The sequence below is a fragment of the Salvia hispanica genome, chromosome 2, assembly GCF_023119035.1.
Source record: "Salvia hispanica cultivar TCC Black 2014 chromosome 2, UniMelb_Shisp_WGS_1.0, whole genome shotgun sequence".
NCBI lineage: Eukaryota > Viridiplantae > Streptophyta > Magnoliopsida > Lamiales > Lamiaceae > Salvia > Salvia hispanica.
In genome coordinates, this window is record NC_062966.1 from 5,270,502 (window position 1) to 5,279,028 (window position 8,527).

The window sequence follows — 8,527 nt, forward strand, 5'->3', positions numbered from 1 at the left end:
AAAAATGGGAATTTTCCCAAAATTTTGAAAAAATTATACCCCCAAAGAGTCCTTAAATTTCCCCAAAATTTTTTCGGATCTGAAATCTCTTCCAAGCCCTTTTTCCCATACCAGCACAAGATGCAAATTCACCAGATAAATGAAAGACGGAGAAGAGGAAGATGAGGTTAGTCATTACAATGTTTCTATTGAATCCTAATCATAGAAGATCTGTTTGAACATGTTAACAAGCATATGGAAGATGTCAATGTGTTCTAATCTATTCATAATTTTTAATCGAATTAGGGCAAAATCGAATTTGCAAAACTCTCATTTTCTCTTATTACTACTTCAATCAACACTATAATCAATATTATATACAAGTAATCACCTGAATCTGATTTCATTCCTAAAAATATTCATTTCCTAATCAAAATCAAAAACTTAAAAGCCATTGCTAAAATTGAGGGTAGAACACTACAACTCTAAATCTCTAACCAATTAGCATAATCAAAGAGTAATTGAACAAAGGAATGAAGATATTCACCTCGATCTCAATTGAGAGGAAAAAACGTAGGAAAATTTGTCTTGAGTGGAATGGAAGCGTCCCTCGAGCGAGATGAATCACACCTATTGCATACGAGATTGGGGGAGGCGGTTAGATTGGGAGAGCGGTGAAATCGATGGAAAAACTGCGAAGAATCGTTGAGAATTGGGGGAGGGGGGAGCGGTGAGAATTATATTGAGAATTATGAGAATACAATTGGACGTCTTCTAATGAATAAAATTGTTTCCCACATTTCTCTACTCCCAACTTTCAATAATGTGAAAATATCAAAATTTAATGAGCTTGCTTCCCATATTTCTCTACTCCCAACTTTTATAAAAGTAGATCTGCAAAATTTTTTAATATGAGTGGAAGCTTGGTTTAGCAGCTGATGGAAGAAGGGATTGAATCACAAGGTGATAACAAATATGGAGAAAGGTAACAAATGAGAAAGAAGAAAGTAGATCTGGATAAGAATTAAAGTTTGCTAGCACTTATGTCTCCTCACTAATTTGCTAGCGGCTATTATTGCTTGCTAATTTGCGAGCACATGTATATTTTGCACCATTTGCTAGCACCGTTTGCTCGCAGAAAGCGAGCATATTTGCGAGCAACCGTAGTGTGATAGAAAAAAATTGGTAGCAAATGGGCATTTTTTTTGTAGTGTAAAGGGAAGTAAGGGTCGAATCTCACAGAGATGGAAGCGAGTGGAGTTGTGATTGAGACATTTGGGAGGTTTGGCTGCGGCCACACTTTTAAGTGGGTAAAGTTCTAAACTAAGGAAGTGGAGCGATCAACTAAGTAAACTAAAGCTGATCAAGCTAAACTAAAGACATCATAACTTGAGGAAAGTAACTTGATCAACTAAGCTTAAGAATGGAAATGGTAAAAGAAACTCGGGACCACGACACAAAATAAGCGCACTACAAAAAAGTTGTAAACATCTAAAAGGTACAGGTATGATCCTAACAAACTTCTACCATCTTTTTCGCTAAGCAACTAAAAAAACAACGAGCAAGATCTCGACGAGAACAATAATCATAAAACATGAAATTAGACAAAAAAACATAGATCCATATGAAATCGACGTAAAGGAAAGCAGATCTAAATATCTAACCTATTCATTGTAAGTTGGAACTAAAATGTAAATCTACCTACGAAAAGCATAAATAAAGCTAAACTAAAGCGAACGAAAGCAATCAAGATAGAGTATATCCAGATCCAGACAAAGCTTGAGCTAAAAATTCCATTTCATAAAAGATTCTCAAATAACGTAACTAAACGAGAATTCAGAGAGCAAGATTTAAAGAGCGATCAACAGGAAAAGCAACTAGAGTAGCAACGGAAGAAAACACATTAAAAACAACTAAGCTACTGAAACGATGAACTAAAAATGGAATGGAAATTGTTTTAAACTCCTCGAGGCGACAAAAACTCCAACTACGAAGGCTTCTATGCAGATCCAGGTCCCTCCTTCTGACGAGGAAGAAGAGATGAAAACAGAGATGGAATGAACGGCGACGCCTGTATGATTTCCTACTCCTACAAAGAATAAAATTGAGGTGACTGAAAGTGATGATGGTGTCGACTCTAAGAAGGTGAGCTAAAAAGAGGCATCCTATATATGCACTCTCTCCACTATTTATATGACAACCTTGGGCCCAAATCCCTAGGGGCCCATCTATCTTGACTTTTATGCCTGAGATGGCATCTTTTCTTCTCTATCTTTTAACTCATCACTTTATGTGGTGAACTCCACTTGATCAACATGTCGGCTAAGGGTGAAGGTCGGGTCTCAGGTGGTTTTGGATGTAATTTGGAGTGTACCCAAGCGTGGGGGGAATCTCTCCGATCGGTTGGATACACTCCAAATTACATCGAAAACCGAATACAAAAGACCTAAAAGAGACCTTCAAAATGGTGCCGTTGTGGGGGATGGATGCGTTCAAATATTTTGTGATTTTTTTTGGTGTACATCCGTTTAAAATTTTTTCCTTTTTCTTTTGTTTTCGGTTAGAAGTGGCTCGGCTCAGCCGTGGAGACCAAGGATACTTCCGAGGAACAATACTCGGTACCACTGTTGGGCCCTTTGTCGCAGACTTGTCCACCTAGGACGAGTAGCTACGAGGAGAAAGGAGCTAGAGTCCCAAACTCAGCTTCCACCCAACCAGAGAACACTAGTGAGAATGGCGACCAAGGTGAGGACGACCCGGAGCTCACAACACTTACCGCACATGCCGACGGAGATCTCCCACAAGCCAAGTGGTTACCCAGCCATGCCATGGATGTAAAACCCCACGTTATCGCAATCCTACCGTCCGTGGGAAGAGCTACGGGGGACCATACGAATTCTTAAATGAGTTCCAAAACCCTAAGCGCGAGGCGCGGGACCCAAGCGGGACGCATTAGCCGAGGCCCTCCCTTTTTGTCCTAAAGGGAGAGGCCAACAGTTGTTATGCGCCTGCACGACCTATCAATCATGGCCGATTTTAAGTCAGCCCTGCGAGTTTTCCGTCTTCAAAGACAAGTGCATTGAAGAGGAAAATATCGTGCATAAGAAAGATGAAACCCTAAGGAGCAGAGAAGTACATGAGTCTTCGGAGTCATGCCCCAACCATCGCATGAAGGAGATAGAGTGCACCACACTTTCATGAAGGGATGAACAAGGAAACCAAGGATCCGGCGTCATCCGGAGACGATTCACCTAGTGAGAGTCGTGAACCCAAAAAAGGTGTTACGCAAGCTGTTAAATGCGAAGAAGACGTACGACAACGCAAAGGATGGGTCAGAAAGAAAGGGTAGCAAGTGCCGCTCTGACCAGGAGGAGCGGATGGATTTGAAGATGGAGGAATTGAAGAAGGAATTGCTGCGCAATCAAGCGAACACCCCACCACCTTCTCCAGGAGGCAAAGAGGCCGAACTACCATATGACCAACCGGACAACTGCGGATGTGGAGCAAGCAAATGCCGCAGATCTACAATTCACCAATCTGATTCCAGGACGAGGGATGCACCATGGAGGGACCACCAAAATTTCCGATGGGGAGATGGAAATCGAATCGAAAACCCAAAAACGCTCCAAATCAACCCAACAAACCCTGACTAGCCCAACGGCAGGAAGAAATCCAAACCTCGGAACCAAAAACCCTCAAACCGAACCGAACCCTGCCATGTGCCACCCCATCGGAAACAACCGAACCAAAACCGAACCAATTTAACCTGGGCCTCAACATAACGACAACCAAAACCAAAATCAGTACGAACAACCCACCGCCAACCTCCGCCGGATAATCGATCCCAGAACCAAAACCAACAAAATTTCTCGAGCTACCCGTAAACCCACCACCCCGTAACGCACCGGGGCTCAACCAATTCCATCACCCAAACAATCGAGGAGGTCCATGGAGGACATGATGGGAAAATGCTTGCCTTTGCAAGAAACATTAAAACGACTTTGTCCGAATGAAACAATGCAAGGAATGCAAAGTGCCGAAGGAGCATAGGGGAAAAAATGGATATGATGAACAGCGGTTGGCCCGCTCGCTAACTCGTGGGCGAAATGAAAGGGAACTCGGGGAAAATCCCATCTACTCCATGTAAAAAGGCAATGTGAGTAAGATTACACTACGGTCCGGAACAGCCTATAATGGACCTCAACTCAAAAACCCTATTGGCGAATCTAGTAAGGAAAGGGTACTAAGCGACACCATCTCAGCGGAAGAACTCAAGTGGCCCCGCCGATGGGGGATCCGTTCTTTCTAAACGAAGCCTACAAGGAAGGAAAGGAGGGAGAAACATAAATTGGAAATGAGCAACCAGAAGGAGCAAAGCCCACATCGGGACCTCAAACCCAGGAGGCACCAAGGGGTAGTCCACCAATCAGTGGAGGGTAACGGGACGAACAACCCAAAAAAAGGGCCCCGAACAATTTGGAGGGGGAGAGAAGAGCGGGGACACACATTGGGAGGGGCCTCGGGGTACTAAACCCAAACCAAGAAAGAGGAGGCTAGAGTTAAAAAACGACCCAGCGAAGGGGAAAAAAACCCCCAAAGAGTGTCAGAGATGCTTGGGAAAAAAGGGGGAAGCCCAAAAAAGGGGGGAAAAACCAAAAGAAGAGTGCGAATTGGAGGTTTCGAGCAAAGGGCAAGACTACTCCTACAAAACCCGGGGAGGAGCCCTGAAAGCTAGCCGGAGGACACCCAAATGACAACGGGGCGGGTTTTATCCGCCCCGACTGGGGAAATCTAACAAGGGGGGCCGGGGGCCCCGGGACCTCGCATGGGAAGTCAAGAACCGGGGGGAGGGGGCGAAAGTCCCCCAGTCCCCGTCGGTGCCCGAACCTACCCCCGGGGGAGGACGTTTCAACACCACCCCAGAAAAAGGAAGGGAAATCGAAGAAGCTAAGTACATGGGGGAAAAAGAAAAAAAAAAGGGAAACCCCCCGAAAGAAAAAAACCAAAAAACAAAAAGGGGCCGCAAAATGCCAAAGGATAGGATCGAGAGCCCAAGAGAGAGGGAAAAGTCCCAAAACCCGACTACACTTCCCGGGGAAATTCATTTCCGGAGGGGTGATATCCTCTGGGGGAGAAAATACCATGGGGCGGGGCCCCCCGGCAACCCCCTTTAACTAGCCCAAATCCAAAGAGGATCGTGTCCCAAACGGTGGGTAGAGCTCACCGATGGGGCGATGGAGGACATGAAGCACTACGACCCCAAAAAAGCTTAAAAGACGCATTTGACGCAAAAGGGCTTTTAAGAAAAGCAAGCCCAAATGCGGAAAGGTCCCCCACTCCCCTTTTTTGGAGAGTTTTTCCGTTCGTATTCCCCCCGCCGAGGGGAAATTGGGTTTTAAAAGGGTTAGGAATGGGCCCCGAGATTTTCGTGAGTTTTGGAAAAGGAGTTCTTCACCACGTTTGGGTTTCCCCAAGTCCTGGGGACCTGGGCGGGGTGTAAATTTTCCCTTTTAGAATATTCGGGGGGAGAACCGTCCTAGTTCGAAAAGGGGGTTTTTTGTGGGGCCCGGTATGTGAAACGGGAACCCTGGGCCCGGGAAACCGAGGGGGGGAACCAGGAGACACATAGAATTTACCCCGGGGAAGTTTGGGGGGACAACCCCCCCCGTTTTGGGCCCCGGTTCGCCTACACTAAATCCGGAATCCACCCACTTCAACAATTCCATGCTTAGATTGGTGCAACCTATTTTGGGCTATAACCCTTTTGGGGGGGAAAGTAATTACCCCCGAACCCCAGCCCAAAGTATTTGGGTAGGTGCACCCCGGGGCAAAACCCATTGGGTTTTTGGAAACCCCCAAAAGCCACCCGATATCCTTTTTCCCACCCCGGAAACTTGTTTTCCCCACATCCCTAGGAGCTTTCGTGCACAACAACATCATCATCCTTAGGAAAAAACCCTTTTCCTCGTGTACATGATCGCCGCTCCCCCTTCTTCGATATACCCTTTTTTTCCCCGCACCAATTTGAACTACGGGGGGAGTACCTGGGTTCCCCACGGGGAGAACCCCCCGGGGGAAGGGCACAACAAGGCCGGGGAGGGGCAAGGGGCGATAAACCCCAACCCGAAAAGGTGAGGAAAAAAGGGAGAAGGCGTGGGCCCCGGGTAGGAGAATGAACAATCACGGGGGGGAAGGCGAAGGGGGAAAACCCCTTAAGGGAAAAACCCAAAAAGGTTGGCAAGAGGAAAGGAAAGCCTGGGAGCGGGAAAAAAGCGGACATTGGGGTTTAAAAAAAAACCCAGGACCCGAAAGGGAAGAAGGTGATGGCCCAAAGGGGGAAAAAGGGCAAATAAAAACCCTCCCCGGAAGAAAAAGGGGGACCCCCCGGGGATTCCCCCCCCAAAAGGAGCAAAAAGGAACTTTTGGATCAAAACCCCCCCCAAAACCGTCTTAGTTTTTTTTTTAAATTTTTTTAAGTTTTTTTTATTTATGTTTTTTTATTTTTTTATTAAATAGGTAGAATTATGTGTATTAATTGTTACAAATCCCATTCATAACATTAGCCTATTTAATAGTCTAAGTGTGAAAGTAAAGGGTTTTTACTTGGCTATTTTTTTTTTTATGTTTTTGTTTGTGACATGATTTTAACCACATTAGTTTGGCGTAGCAAGTGTGGGGGTTTATATGTTTATATAACAGTTTGTAAAATTTTCCCCGCTTTGTTTTATAAATCTGGTTATAATTTAAAACTTCTCCCACTTACCCTTGTAGTCTAAGTGGAGAATTTTTTAGATATAATATAGTTTGTTGTAAATATGAGTTCTTTTTCCTTTCCCAAATTTTCATTTCCCAACTGGTACCCGGGCGAAATTTGTGAAGTGAGGGGGGGAAACAAAGGGCCCAGTATGACATGTATATATGTGTTATTTGGTGAGGGGGCCATGTTATTTTTTTTTCTTAGGGTTTGTTTAGGTCTGGGAATTATTTTTTTGTTTAAAATGAGCTTAAAACTCAACCCCCTTCGGCCAGGCGAGGATAATTGAGGGAGATGATGCAAGTAAAAGGGAAAAAACCCCCCCTTGGTTTTCCAAAAGCCCTTTAAAAGGGGGGTTAGAACCCCCAGAGGGGAAACCTTTTTTTCCCTTTTAAAAAACCAAAAAAAAGGGGGCCACCACTGATGTCTGGGAAAAGGGGGCCTGGTAGAAAACCCCCGGCGATAAACCCCAAAAAAAAAAAAATAAATAAAAAAAAAAAAACCTTAAAAACCCCCATTTTCAAACCCCGATCTATCCCCGAAAATGCCCCATTAACCATTTAACCGGTGTGAAAGGGGCAAAAGGGCAGGAGGAAATTTTAAGGGGACAACAAAAAAACCAAACCTAAGAAAAGAAAGAAAAAAAAGGGAAAAATTTGACCCAAAAAAAATTCCGGATCCAAAAAAAAAGAAGGTAAAAAAATTGGGGGCCAAAGCCGGGGGAAAAAAAATTGAAGAAAATGGTCACAGATATTTCCCGGGAAAAAAAGAAAAAAAGAATGGGTGGCAAGCCAAAAAGGGCCTCTTGAAGGGTTGGAAAAATGTTCCAAAAAATTGCCCCCAAAAGGGCCAAAAGGAAGCCCCGAATGCACACGGTTTCCCCCTCATCAAAAAAATAGTTTATTTTTTGAACCTTAGACCCCAGGGAAAAAATACCTTCGGAAACCCTGCACGTGAGACCCGAATCCGAAACATCTGGTTTAGCTTTAAAAGAAAACAGCCCTAACACCCCCCCGGGGGAATGAAATGATTTTTAAACCCCTTTAGGTTTTGGGTAACCCCGACAGGGGTTTGTGGGGGGGAAAAGGGGGGGAAAAAGTTAAGGCTATTTGGGCGGTTGCGAATCTCGGGGGGGGTGGTTGAAAATATAGTCTATTCTATGTGTTTAAGTTAACTATATGTTTTATGGGTTTGGCGTTGTTTGTTTTTTTTTTCCTTTGCGGGGGGAGTCTTGAGTCTAGTTAGGTAGAAATCGGGGCGGGGGAACTTTGACTCGGGTTTGACATTTCATTTTTTTTTTGCTTCACGGGGAGGACAAGCAAGTGGTAAGTGTGAGCAGTTTTATAAGTCGTTTCGAGCCTTTTTCCGGGGGGAAATGTGGGGAAATGCATGTATTATTCCCCAAAAAATTTTTCAAGGGGGCGGGGTTAAAGGATCCAAGCCGTAGGAGACGATTCAGGCGCAAGTGAAAAGGGGCTAAAGGGGCAAACCCCCCGGATGGGTGCCAGAGAAAAGGCTCGAGAGGAGAAGGGGATAGGTGGGATGATCATTAACAAGGGCATTAAAGCCCAAAAATTGAAGGAAGTCTCCCAAAAACAAATGGAACCTCCCTATAAAAAAAGCCCCGGAGAGAGAGTTTGCTCTTTGAGTTCGACCCTTTTTTTCTCGGTTTTAAAACACATTTGTAAACTTCTAGAAGATCGCCCCAAATTGTCCAAACTCCCCGTTCCCCGCCGCCGGTATGAGTCCGAAATCTTGGGAGAAATCATCGATCCATTGTTCCCGCCCCCTTCC